A 12,592-nucleotide genomic window follows, 5' to 3' on the forward strand; every position below is an offset into this window, starting at 1 on the left:
TAAGCATCTGCCCTTTCTCCATCCTCAGTCTATTGGCCCTAAGTTTTTCTTAGTAATTCTAAAATTCTTTTGATAATCATCAATTTCTGTGAAAACAGAGAGAAGTCTGTTTTATGATAATGTTTTTTGATTCCAGACTAAGATTGCATCCCTGCCTCTGGGGAAATTCCTTCTACAAGAAAAAAGTTTTCTTTAGGCCACTGTTTTTTAAGTGTTTGCCATCAGTACACTTTATCTTGCTAAGCAGAAGGACAACACTAAAATTAGCATGTTGGCTGATTTTTATTTTTATATTTGAGCCTGCCTAAAAAAAATAAATAAAAACTTTCTTGGGCAAGTTCTCATTTGGGTTCAATTATTTGCTTCTTGTCTTTGTTGTAGAAAAAGTCTCAATTTTACTGGAAAGAATAAAAGAAGAAAAGCAAGATTTCTAAGCAGGATTTTAAACTACATTCGTTTTCGTGAAATAAGGCCATTTGGTCATCTGTATTTGGGATGAAAGTAAGTTTTCAATGACCTTGGTTTATTGATGCATTCTATTATGTAGAAAACAGAAAATCAAGTAAGATATCACATTGCTTGAGAAACAACAAAATGGGGACAATGACATTCAACACATCTTATAAGCACGTCTTCCAAAGGAAACATCTCCTTTAATATTTAAACTCCGTAGAAAACATCAATAGAATGGAACAATCACCTATTGTGTCAGAAAGTCACACCCTTGTGTCTCTCCCCCTCGTCTCCTGTACTACTACCACCCTCGACACTTCTGACACCAGCCATGTGGGTTTGCCACACATTAAGCAATTCCACACCAGCAGGGCATCCCATAAGTCAATTCAGTTCTGACACTAATCGGAGTTAGTGCCAGGGCTTCCAGGGCTGAGTCTCACGAGACTGTCCCCTACTTCAGATGCCAATCCCAAGTAGTAGGTCCCCAGGTTACCCCCAACTTCTGTCTGACTTGGTTTCAAAGCAGATTCCCACGAGCCCTGCTGTGGATTCAGTCATTTGCTACAACAGTTCACAGAACTCAGGGTAACACATTTACCAGTTTATTATGTAATAAAGGATACAGGTAAACAGCCTTATGAAGAGGTACATAGGGTGAGGACTGAAAGGGTCCTAAGCACAGGAGCCTCTGTCCCTGTGCAGTTGGGGTCCACCATCTTCCCCGTTCATGGGTGTGTTCACCCACCAGGAAGGTACTCAAACCCCACACTATTCGCATTTTTATAGACGTTTAGTAGGTAAGCATGAGCATCTAGTAACTCCAGTTCACACTCTTCTCCTCTCTTGTGAATGGAAGGTGGGGCTGAAAATTCCAAGCTTCTAATCATGTCTTGGTCTTTCTGGTGATCAGCCCCCACAGAGGCCCACCAAGAACCACCTCATTAGAACAAAAGACACTGCTATCACCTAGGAAATTGCAAGGGATTTAGGAGCTCTGTGTCAGTAACTGGGGTGCACGACTAAGTGTTAGAAGAAAAAATTCTCATAGCACCCTAATTTACAAGGGTTTTAGGAGCTTCGGGTCAGGAACTTGGGGCATAAACCAATATCTATATTTCTTATTATCTCACAAATGTCCACTGATAAACAGTTTCAAAGGATACTTGCTGTGTTCTTTTATTTTTTCCCTGTTTCCTCTGCCTAAAAAGAAGGGGTCATGCACTTTTTTAAAAAGGGGGTTCTGTAGAGGAAAATTCACCTTCTCTGCATCCAGTCCTGGGTGAGGAAAGAGCTGCTGTCTGCAAATCCACCCACCACCATTTACTCACAGTTAGAAGAGGGAGAAGAGAATATAAAACAGGAAAAAAAAAAAAAAAACCTACCAACCCCCCCACACATCACTGATAATGCCTCCGGCACACATGAATCTATCATGTAGTATCTGATGACAAGACTTGTAGGAGGCATTTATCTTTGAAATAAATTTGAAGATTGGTTTTTTAATCTACTTTAAAATTTGCACTGAGTAAATCTTAAATAGCAAAATCTCAAAGTAGGAAGAGAGATTATTTACATTCAAGGAGACAGAATTGGTTAACTAGAACTAAAAAATTACAGCTCTGCTGGGTATGCATTTTAATTTGGTCTGCTGTCGAGGGCATTGTTATTCCGAGCAATTATGGAATGAACCCATATACTGTAAGTCATCATCTATGGAGGGTTTCCTGTAGGTTGTAGCTATAATAATATTCCTCCTTTTCACCTTCCGGCCATCTGAACAGCATAACAAATTAAAGAAAACTTTTTTTCACTATTTAGCAAACATCATGTGATTTTGGCAGTGGTGAAATCCAATAACTGGGGATAATAGTTGGATCTTGCCAGTAGGGGGAGTTCAAGCCCAATGAGCAACAGAGAGCTTCAGAAATGGGAGTTTATGGGAGAATTCTAGAGGCATGGGCTTACTAATTACAGCCCATAACAAAATGCAGAGGAAAGTCAAGTTACTCATGGTAGAGCATATGTTGACGTAATTCCATGGGCCCGCGTCTTTGAGAGAAACATCGGCAGCCTGTTAGAGCCGCAGTTGGGTGCGGGCTGCTGCGAGCACGCCTGAAGGCCGATGCGCGAGCTCTGTCTTTCCCCAATGTCAGCTTTACTTAGCCATTAAAGCAAAGTTCAATCACAATTATGAAGCAGGTTCAGGATTCCAAACTCAATGACATTTCACCCTGTGACTAAACTTGTCTTCTTACACACCACGCAGGGCAGAAGACAAGCCACACAACAGACAACAGGAGGCTGCAGGAAGGGAACAGACCAGGCGCAGTCAATCTGGGGGCACGCAGTTGAGATGAGGCCTCCGCCGGTCCGGGTCAGCTCTAGGCATTTACTACTTCTGGTATTCAAGCGGGGAAGAATCTCAGATCTGGTGGGAGATCCATCGGGCAGGCCTTCGGTAGCGGTTGCCTTTTGTAAGTGGTCAGATGTGGAGGGGTCAGGTCTAAAGAGTCTGACAGTTTGCTGCCAAAATCCTCCCCCTTTTAAAGGGATTGAATCAGTCTCGGGCTCCTGCAGACCTGCTCTGGTTCTGCTCGTTATCAGTTCTGGGGTGTCGGCTGACGTGGTCCCAGGGATATCTCCTAGCGGGAGTACTTGACATGAGACTCTATTTTGCTCTCTACAGAGGCACAACATGCCATTTATTGTGTGTATCATAGTTTATTTAGCCTTTTATTTGCACCTCCCACCCATTTTTTTGTTGTTGTTTAGTTTTGTGTGTGTGTGATTTTGATGCTGGAATTATGTCCAAAATAAGAATTTTTTTTTAGGTTTTATTTATTTGAGAGAAAGACAGCAAGAGAGCGCATAGGAGAGAGGAGAGAGAGAGAAGCAGGCTCCCCATGAGCAGGGCGCCCGAATCAGGGCTCGATCTCAGGACCCTGAGATCATGAGCAGAGCTGAAGGCAGACGCTTAACCGGCTGAGCCACCCAGGCTCCCCCAACATAAGAATGTCAACGGACAACTAGATCACTCATTTTTCCCAAATCCCATATTTTGGAAGAATTCCTTGGCCCAAATCCTACACATATTATAGTAAATGATTAATCCTTGAAGATCTGAATAAAGATCTTTCGCTACCCAAATTGTCTAAGTCTCACTTTTAAGTAACACTCATGCACTAATTTACTTTAATTCATCAAATATGGTCCCCTTTCCCTGGGGATACACTCAAACTTCAGTCTCATTAAAAAAAAAAAAAAAAAAAAAACCTTGCCCCTTTCTCTCCACAAGATTATAGATCCATCATTTGCAAGAGAGTCCTTAAAAATTCTATACCAGCTTTCTTCCAACAAACAAGCCTTGACTTCTTAAAATAGTATTGTACATGAGAGAAGATGAGAATTATGCCAAATGCTACTTTTGAAAACACTCTTTTGCATAATTGAGAAAACAGTTAAGAAAAAAAAATTGAGCTTTCTTGAAATGTTGCAATATTTATTCATCTTTGCTCAAGCCACAAAGAGAAGCCCTTTGGACACAATGGCTTGGAGCCTCCAGCAGTCCTAGGTTCAAATCCTAATTTTGAATTTACTGGCTAGGTGACTTTAGAGACATTATCTTAACTTGCTGAGCAGGTTTGTCTATAAAATGGAGTAATAGTAACTTCTTTTCAAAGTGGTTTGAGAGAAACAGATAATGTATGCCCCTGGCATGTAGACAATGCTTAATAAATGGTTGCTAGGGGCGCCTGGGTGGCACAGTTGTTAAGCGTCTGCCTTCGACTCAGGGCGTGATCCCAGCGTTCTGGGATCGAGTCCCACATCAGGCTCCTCTGCTAGGAGCCTGCTTCTTCCTCTCCCACTCCCCCTGCTTGTGTTCCCTCTCTCGCTGGCTGTCTCTCTCTGTCAAATAAATAAATAAAATCTTTTAAATAAATAAATAAATAAATAATAAATGGTTGCTATTCTTAATAAAATGGTGGTTAAATCATGTGATCTTCAAAGACACAGATCCCCATCTCCTTCTAAGGAAGGGAGTTGAGGCTAACATTTTTCCATTGTAAAACAGGTAACAGGTCTTCTCTATGAAGCGTTAGGCTACCAGGAAGGTCAGAACTAAACGTTGTACCAGTTTTCCTTGAATATACAGAGGGCTGGCTTCAGCAACGTCATCCTGCTAGAGACCTGAACAGCTGTTTTCTATATACAGTAAAAGCAAGTATACCTACAGAACGTAATGTAAATACTGCTAACCTCCAAGGAGTCTCTAAGGAATGGCATAGCTGACAGAAGTCAGAAGTAAGGCGAAGTGTTACTAAATGTCTTGCCTTCTATAGTGGAGTCAAGAGATAATGTTTACCTGTGATGGATCAGAAACAGATGTTCAAGTACATGCTTTATACTAGTAAGGCAACTGGTAGAGGAATTAAAAATAATTACATAACACATTCAGGAGGTAGAAGGGTAATGAAGTGGGAGTTGTGTAAGTGAACAAAAAATCTCTGACAAGTTTAGAGATTAAAGTATACTATTTATAGTTTTTAAACACAGCTGTTAAACACTAGGAAAAAAGAAAACAAACAGCTAATGGTGATTATCTATGAGCACCGGACCTGAAGTGGGGCATTAGGAAGAGTTTTACTCTTCATTTAAATTTTTTTGGCAGTGTTTGATTTTTATGTTTAATAAATGCATACCTTAGGTATATAATAAATATCTCTTTAAAAGAAGGAAATGAATACTGTGTGGTTGCATGCTCCAAGATGATCCCCAACGATCCCCACTTCCCAGTAATCATACCGTTGTGTATTCCCCCCACCAGATTGTGTCAAGGTTGTCTGTGAGACCAACAGTATACAACAAAAGTGATGGTACATCATTTCCAAGCTGAATGAGAAACTGCAGCTTCCATCTTGGGTGTTCTCTCTTTCCCAATACATCTTCTTCTCAAGACCACTGGCTCTGTGGGAAGCCATGTTGTGAAGAGCCCTGTGGAGAGGCCCATGGAGTGAGCAGATGAAGTCTCTGAGAACAGCACCACGAGTATAGCTGGAAGCAGACCTCCCAGTCAACTTTTAATACACAGCAGCCCCAGCCAACGACCAGACTGCAACCTAATGAGTGACTCAGATGTGTCCGCGCACACCTAAATTCCCGACTCTCAGAAACTGGGAGATCATAAGTGTCTGTTGTTTTAAGCTTCTAAGTTTTTGCATGATTTGTTCTGCAACTACAGATAACTACTACAGACGGCTACCCCTAGAGAAATAGAAGCAAGGGAAGAATCATCATTGCAGGTATCAGAAGCTAAAGTTAGGTGCTAAGAAACCTCAGTTCTACTCTCAGGAAAGCTCTGGCTAGCAATATCACCGAAATGCTGAGTTTTCCGTGACCAGAGTCCCATTTGCTGCCTCCATCGCAGTGCGACCCAACCTGAACGCGTCAGCCTGACTCTGATCCATGATTTTCCATTTCCATTCCCCTTCACCAGCCCACCATCCTCTCATGTCCACAAGCCTACCCTCTTTTACCTAGTTTATCCGGAAAGCAGAGCTAGAGATGATGGCTTACATTCAAGTAGTTTGTCTGGCAGTGGGATCCCAGGGGTCAGAAGTGAGGGGCAGGAGAGTAGAGCAGGAGAGGATGGAGACCATTACAAGGATGTGATATCAAGTTGGCCAACACTACCAGCTACTAGGTGCTCAAATATATCTCCAGTCTCCCCACCAGAAAAACAGAAAAGAAGTATGTGTCTGTTGGCTCCCAGTTCCATCGGTCAGGGGAGGCTCCGCAGGGTATTAATTCCCCAATATCCCCGCTAGGAATACTGAGTGCCAAGCAGGTCCTGAAGGGCACAGAAGCCCCAGGGCAGGAAGCTAGAAGCACCTAGTTCTAGTCCAAGGTTGTTGTTGGGTTGAAAATGCATGAAGCTGCTCAAAACCCCAGAGGAGCTCATAGCCTAGGCTCTGGCTGGAATCCTGTGAGGGCAATAGAACTTGGAATCCTATACAAGATATGTTGCATACAACCTGCATCCAAATATTGCCAAATCCTTCCTATTTTACAAACATATCTCTCTCCCATCTCTTTCCCCTTTTTTCCATTTCACAGCCACTGACTTAACCTAGGCCCTCATGGCCTCCTGCAACCAGGGTTTGTCTAAGGACACCTCAAAGGAATAACTCCCAATGTTACTTCTCATTCATCAAACCACCCCAATCACAGGCCAGGCCGAGCTCTGAGTCAGAAAGTAATGATTGCTTTGCCTCCCAGCTCACCCTTGTAAAACAACCCAGAGACAGGCTGGGCTGGTCACCCAAGGGCCGTAGCTGAGAGAATGAGTCCTTGCTGGACCAGCCCATCAGACAACTACACAGAATTTCAGCCTGGAATCGAGAGATGTTTTCCACATCCTCTGTGGCAACTGGGGTGAAGCTGTCACATACTCTGGAGTCAGAAAAGGAGGCCATGGTGAATTCAGGTAAATTGGAGAATATCTTTCACTAGTATTCACTCTGTCTCTCAAAAGCATTTCAACACTTCCAAAAAATAACCTATTTCATAACTTCATAGCTAACTGGCTGCTCTGTATGTTGTACCTTGCCTGGGGAAATTCATCCCCTTACATACTTTATGAATTAAAATATTAGGCAACATTCTATGATGTAACTTTTTTAAAAGTTGATGATGGATTATTTTTTTAAAAATTGTCCTTGGCAGATTTCTTAACTTGAATCCTGCTTATATTACAAACATATTAATTGAATCGCAGTAAACTAGATTCTGGTTTCAAAATAATTGTTCTATGCATACTACAAATCTAGAGTACCTTAATTACTTGTAATTAGTTGTACTGTAAACTCAGATCTGTTTAATTAGTTTTAATTTAGCTTCATCATAAACGAAACAGTCAATTGTTACAGGTTGTCTTGTTACACTGATGGAGAACACCTGGAATGGATAATTAGTTCCCCCCAACAACAAATTAACTTCACTACAAGCTGTCATTAATAATTATTTCACCCCCTTCCTGGAAGAAGCCTGAGATTAAGATCATAACATAAAGTCAAAATAAAGTCAGGTTGATTCTTCCAAACAGTAAAACAATTGTAGCATGGTACTTTTTGTCTGTGCTATGGCAACTCCTTCCCTAAACGGGTGTGTCTCCGTGTGTGTGAGTGTGTATGTAAATACAAACATCTAATCATATATATACATACACACACAACATATAAATGCATATTGAAGCACCCACATTTTACGTTATTTACCCCAGTCATTATCTTTATAGAAACCAAACTAGCACAGAAAATAGAAATTTTTTTGCACATGTAATAAACAGTTATTCAGGGACAGCCTAAACCACCAAACGGACATTTTTCCCACAACCCTGTGAAGAACAGAATTTTTTCTTTTCTGAGAGTGAGCTTCCTTGGAGACACAGACTTCCTTTCTGGGTAAATTTTGGCCACTCAAAGTCCATAGAGGGAAAGCTTATATTATAACGTTAAGTGGAAAATGCAGAGTACAGAACTGGAGCGAAAGCACAGCCCAGCTATATAAACATGTGGGAAAAATTGAAAAGAAATGTGCCAAGATGATAACAGTGTTTGTTTCTAAGCAACTTTTTCTTCTTTGAGCGTTTCCAAATTCCAAATCCTTATATAAAATCTTATGCTAATTTTACAGTTGGAAAAACTCTACTTGAAAAAATCCATGGAAATCCTGACTATAGAGATATTCGCTAAAAAGCCACATTGACCGGGCAGCAAGTACAAGGTTTTTGCAAGGAACTATTTTTTATCTCAGGATGGAAAACTGAAAATCGAATTTGTTTTGCAAAACTATGGTTTGGGAAACTTCAGCTGTGGAATCTGAAACCCTATTTGAAAGATAAGCAGATACATCGAAAACCAGGGATGTACTGTATGGTGACTAACATAATATAATAAAAAATCATTATTAAAAAAAAAAGAAAGAAAGATAAGCAGAAACAACAAGGGGGCTTTGAGCTACTGCAAAATGTACTTTTATCAATGATGGTGCTATTTCAGATCAATGAAAGTCTTGAGAGTTTATAAGGAGCTTTCACGGCCTAAGGTGCTATAATGAGCTTGGGTTCGGGACCCAGAAAACCCCAGTGTGAGTCTGGTCTCCATCTCTGGGAAATTGTAATGCACTTAAAGGCACTGTGTAGACTGAAAAATGCTCTTTAAAAATGTCATTGTAGGGGATGCCTGGGTGGCTCAGTCGGTTGAGTGTTTGCCTTTGGCTCAGGTCATGATCCCAGGGTCCCGGGATGGAGCTCTACGTTGCGCTCCCTGCTCAGCGAGAGTCTGCTTCTCCCTCTGCCTCTGCCTTTTCCCCCTGCTTGTTCTATCTCTTGCCATCTCTCTTTCTCTCTCAAATGAATAAATAAATTTTTTTTATTTTTTTAAGATTTTGTTTATTTGTCAGAGAGAGAGAGCACAGGCAGGGAGAGCAGCAGGCAGAGGGAGGAGCAGCTCCCCTCAGAGCAGGGAGCCCAAAGCGGGACTGGATCCCAGGACCCTGGGATCACGACCTGAGCCAAAGGCAGACGTTTAACCAACTGAACCACCCAGGTGTCCCTAGGTAAGATCTTTAAAAAAAAAAAAAAAAAAAAAAAAAGTCATTGTAAGGGATACGTGATATAGGCAGAGAAGATGCTTTTATTTTACAAATGAGAGAAATGGAGAAACACAGAAACTACTGTGATTGTAGCACTCATCGTAGTAGAAAAAAACTTCACACAACCTAAATATCCATCATCAAGAGAGTAAGTCATGCAAATGAAACAAACCAGAACTATGCAAATCAACAAGCAGGAACCTCACAGATATAATTTTGAGGCAAAAAATAAAGTTAGAGAATAAAATACAGAGACTGTGTTATCAGATTTAAAAGCATACAAACAATATTTTCTCCATCACTTTTAGTAAAAATATAGACACCCATAAGATTGTGGTTACCTCACAGGGCGGGGGGAGGGTGGGCAGAGAGAGAAATGCAGTCAGAATTCCATGTTTTATTAATTATGCTAAGAGGTGAGCACCCAGGTATTCACTATATTAATCTATATCCTGTCCCCATATGTGTAATATTTCATACTAGAGTTATTGATCGCTTACTATGTATCTAGCATTACAGACTTTTTCATACCTCATTCTATTTAGTCCTCACAAAAACCCTACAAGGAAAGCCTTGCTATCCCATTGTAACAGGTGAGGATGCTGGCTCAGTCCCCTTCAGTCACATGCCCCAAGGCACTCAACTAGCATGTGGCAGAGAAAGGCCTAGGATTTGTCTCCCTCCCACAGCATTGCCCCTAAGGATCTTAAACACCCAGGATCCAATAAACCAGGGACGTCATTTCAGCAGAGGTCTCAGAACGACAGTCGTTCCTATAGCAGGCACCCAACTCTGGCTTTCCCTCCCCACACACAGGCATTCTCTTCATTGGAAATACCATCTTACGAGTTGTGGCTGTTATTCCCAGTTAATAAACTTTTGTCTTCACAATGAAGACAAATGGCACAGCTACCCTTTCACACCCAAGTTCCCATCATCCCAAGCAGGGCCTGTCCCCCAAAGAACACACAATACAGCTGGGTCTCTCTTCAGGAAGTGAATACTTGCACATGATGGTCATGGGCTTCTTCTCAGTCAAGACTTTTTCCACACTGTTCCCTGCCTGTGGTTTTTCTTTTTGTTGTTTAAATGGGAGTTGGCATTGAGTGGGGAGTATGCAGACTGTGTGACACAAATCTTGAGTTCCAGATCCAGTGCGTAGTCTCAGCCTGGACTCTGTTGTACTTCCAAGGGCAACAGAGTTAACAGGCTGTCATCACAAAGTCACACTTTCTGGAGCTTTGGAAAATTCTTATTTTCCCCGTCAATGGACTCTCGCTTCACACCAACAATAGGCTGCCACTTAAAAGACACAGAAATAGTCTGTATTTTACTGTTCCTGTAACGCTACAGCCCAGAAGAAACGTGATACAAAGAACAAGACGCTGTCCTGGGATCTAAGAGACCTGAATTGTAGTTCTAGACATATATTCTAATCACTTCTGCCTCAGTTTCTTCATTACTGAAATGACAGGGCTGGGCTAAATGAACTCCAAAGTTTTTTCCAGCTCCAATTACATGAAATAATATACAGAAAACACATATAGCAAAACATATACAGAAAAAAGAAATATTTAAGATAAAAATGCCATAAATAACTCAACTTAGTTTGATTTCATTTAACACGGGCAAGATTCTTTTGCTACTAGGAATTTCTTTTTAAATTAGTAGGTATTAAGATAATGATTTAATCAAATTAAATAATAAAACGTTGAATATTATTATTTGGTGAGCTCAATGAAATTATGTACGCTTCATTACTGGAACTCTTGGTAAAATTTTTAGTGATGGAGCAGGGAGACACTCTGGTTCTAGATTCAATTAATGTCAATATTTGGTTTTAATATCTGCCATAGCTGGAAAAAATACCTTACAAAAATTCATCAAGTCAAATAGAAGAAGTGTGTCATTAGCAGGACTTACTGAATCAAGTATACTGTTTTCAATCCCATACATCAAACTTGAAAAATACCTTTTTTTTAGAATTTTCCTAGTAAATTTTCATCCTCTTGAAGTCTCTCCATCATCTCCAAGCTAATCAGGAAACGGTACAATATGTATTTTTAACAAATGAGCTCAACACTTTCCGAAGTTCTTCTCCAAAACATTAGTATACCGGTTAGAAAAATTTTGTTTCCAATTTGAAGGGTGCAGATGTGAAAATTTCTAATAGGTAAAAATCACCCCACTAATTCTGGCCACAAACTTACTTAATAATGGATACAAATTCAAGTATCTTTTCAAAATGCTTTCTCTGTAGCATGTTTCTTTTGCAAAGCAGTCATGTCCTCATTATTTTAAAACAACTGTTAACTTAAAGGGACAGATTAAGCATGTTTAATTTTTTTGAATTTCCTGAAGAGAGTATACTTGATAATCACTTGTCTTCACAAAAAAAGGAGGAAAAAAACAAATTTTGAGCACTTGTTCTATTTTATGAAAGAAAATGCCTAATGCATTCAAGATTAGTTTTGAATCTTAAATTTTTATTTCATTACATTTAAAGGTGTTGTTTTTAAAATATTAACCTTGTTAAAGATACGTAGCAGCACAAAAAAACTGTAATTAGGCACAATATGCCAAAAGCAAACGAAAGTGAGAACGCCACACTAAACATCTCTATGTGGGGGAACTCCCACTCACCCATCACAATTGTTCTCTGTTCTACAGATTATGATCAAGATTTTCATCAAACTTATTTCTTATATTTTATATAGATACTTTCTTCCCAGAACCTAAAGATCTCTTTAGAGACCACAGCACTAGACTGTGATTAGCGTTAGAGCAGAGTCCAGGTTCTCCTCTCCTTGGTACTGTCTCTGCTGCCAACCCCTAAGGAAGGGTTTGGGACATAGTAGGTACTTTGGGAAGGCTTACCTAGTGAAGATTGTTAATCCTTTGTTTAAAAGGCTTTAACCTTCTCGTAAGACATTGCTTTAGATGGTGTGGCTGCTAATGTCTCAGCAACAACAAAAATTCGCTCCAGGTGTTTCAAACAAAGAAAGATGAATGAGGTGCGCCTGGGTGGCTCAGTCAGTTAAGCGTCTGCCTTCGGCTCAGGCCACAATCCCAAAGTCCTGGGATCGAGCCCCACTGTCTGGTCCCTGCTCAGTGGAGAGCCTGCTTCTCCCTCTCTCTCTGCCCAACCACCCTCCCCCCACTTGTGCTCTCTCTAGCTCACTCTATCTCAAATAAATAAATAAAAATCTTAGGAAGGAAGGAAGGAAGGAAGGAAGGAAGGAAGGAAGGAAGGAAGAGAAAAGAGAGAGAGAGAGAAAGAACGAATGAACGTGTGATAGAGGTGAAGGCAGGGTTTAGGAAACAAGGGAGGTGAGGCAGTCAGAGACCAGCAATAGTGAGAAATTGTTACCTCCCACCCAACCTGGGAGAGCTAAACCTGCTAAGGAGAAAGGACCCCGTAGGAGTTGTAGCTGTGGGGGAATCCAGCTGCTGCCAGGGATACAATGTAAAAATAGAGAAGAAA

This window comes from Ursus americanus, chromosome 6 (assembly GCF_024610735.1).
Source record: "Ursus americanus isolate L20-20 chromosome 6, mUrsAme1.1.p, whole genome shotgun sequence".
NCBI lineage: Eukaryota > Metazoa > Chordata > Mammalia > Carnivora > Ursidae > Ursus > Ursus americanus.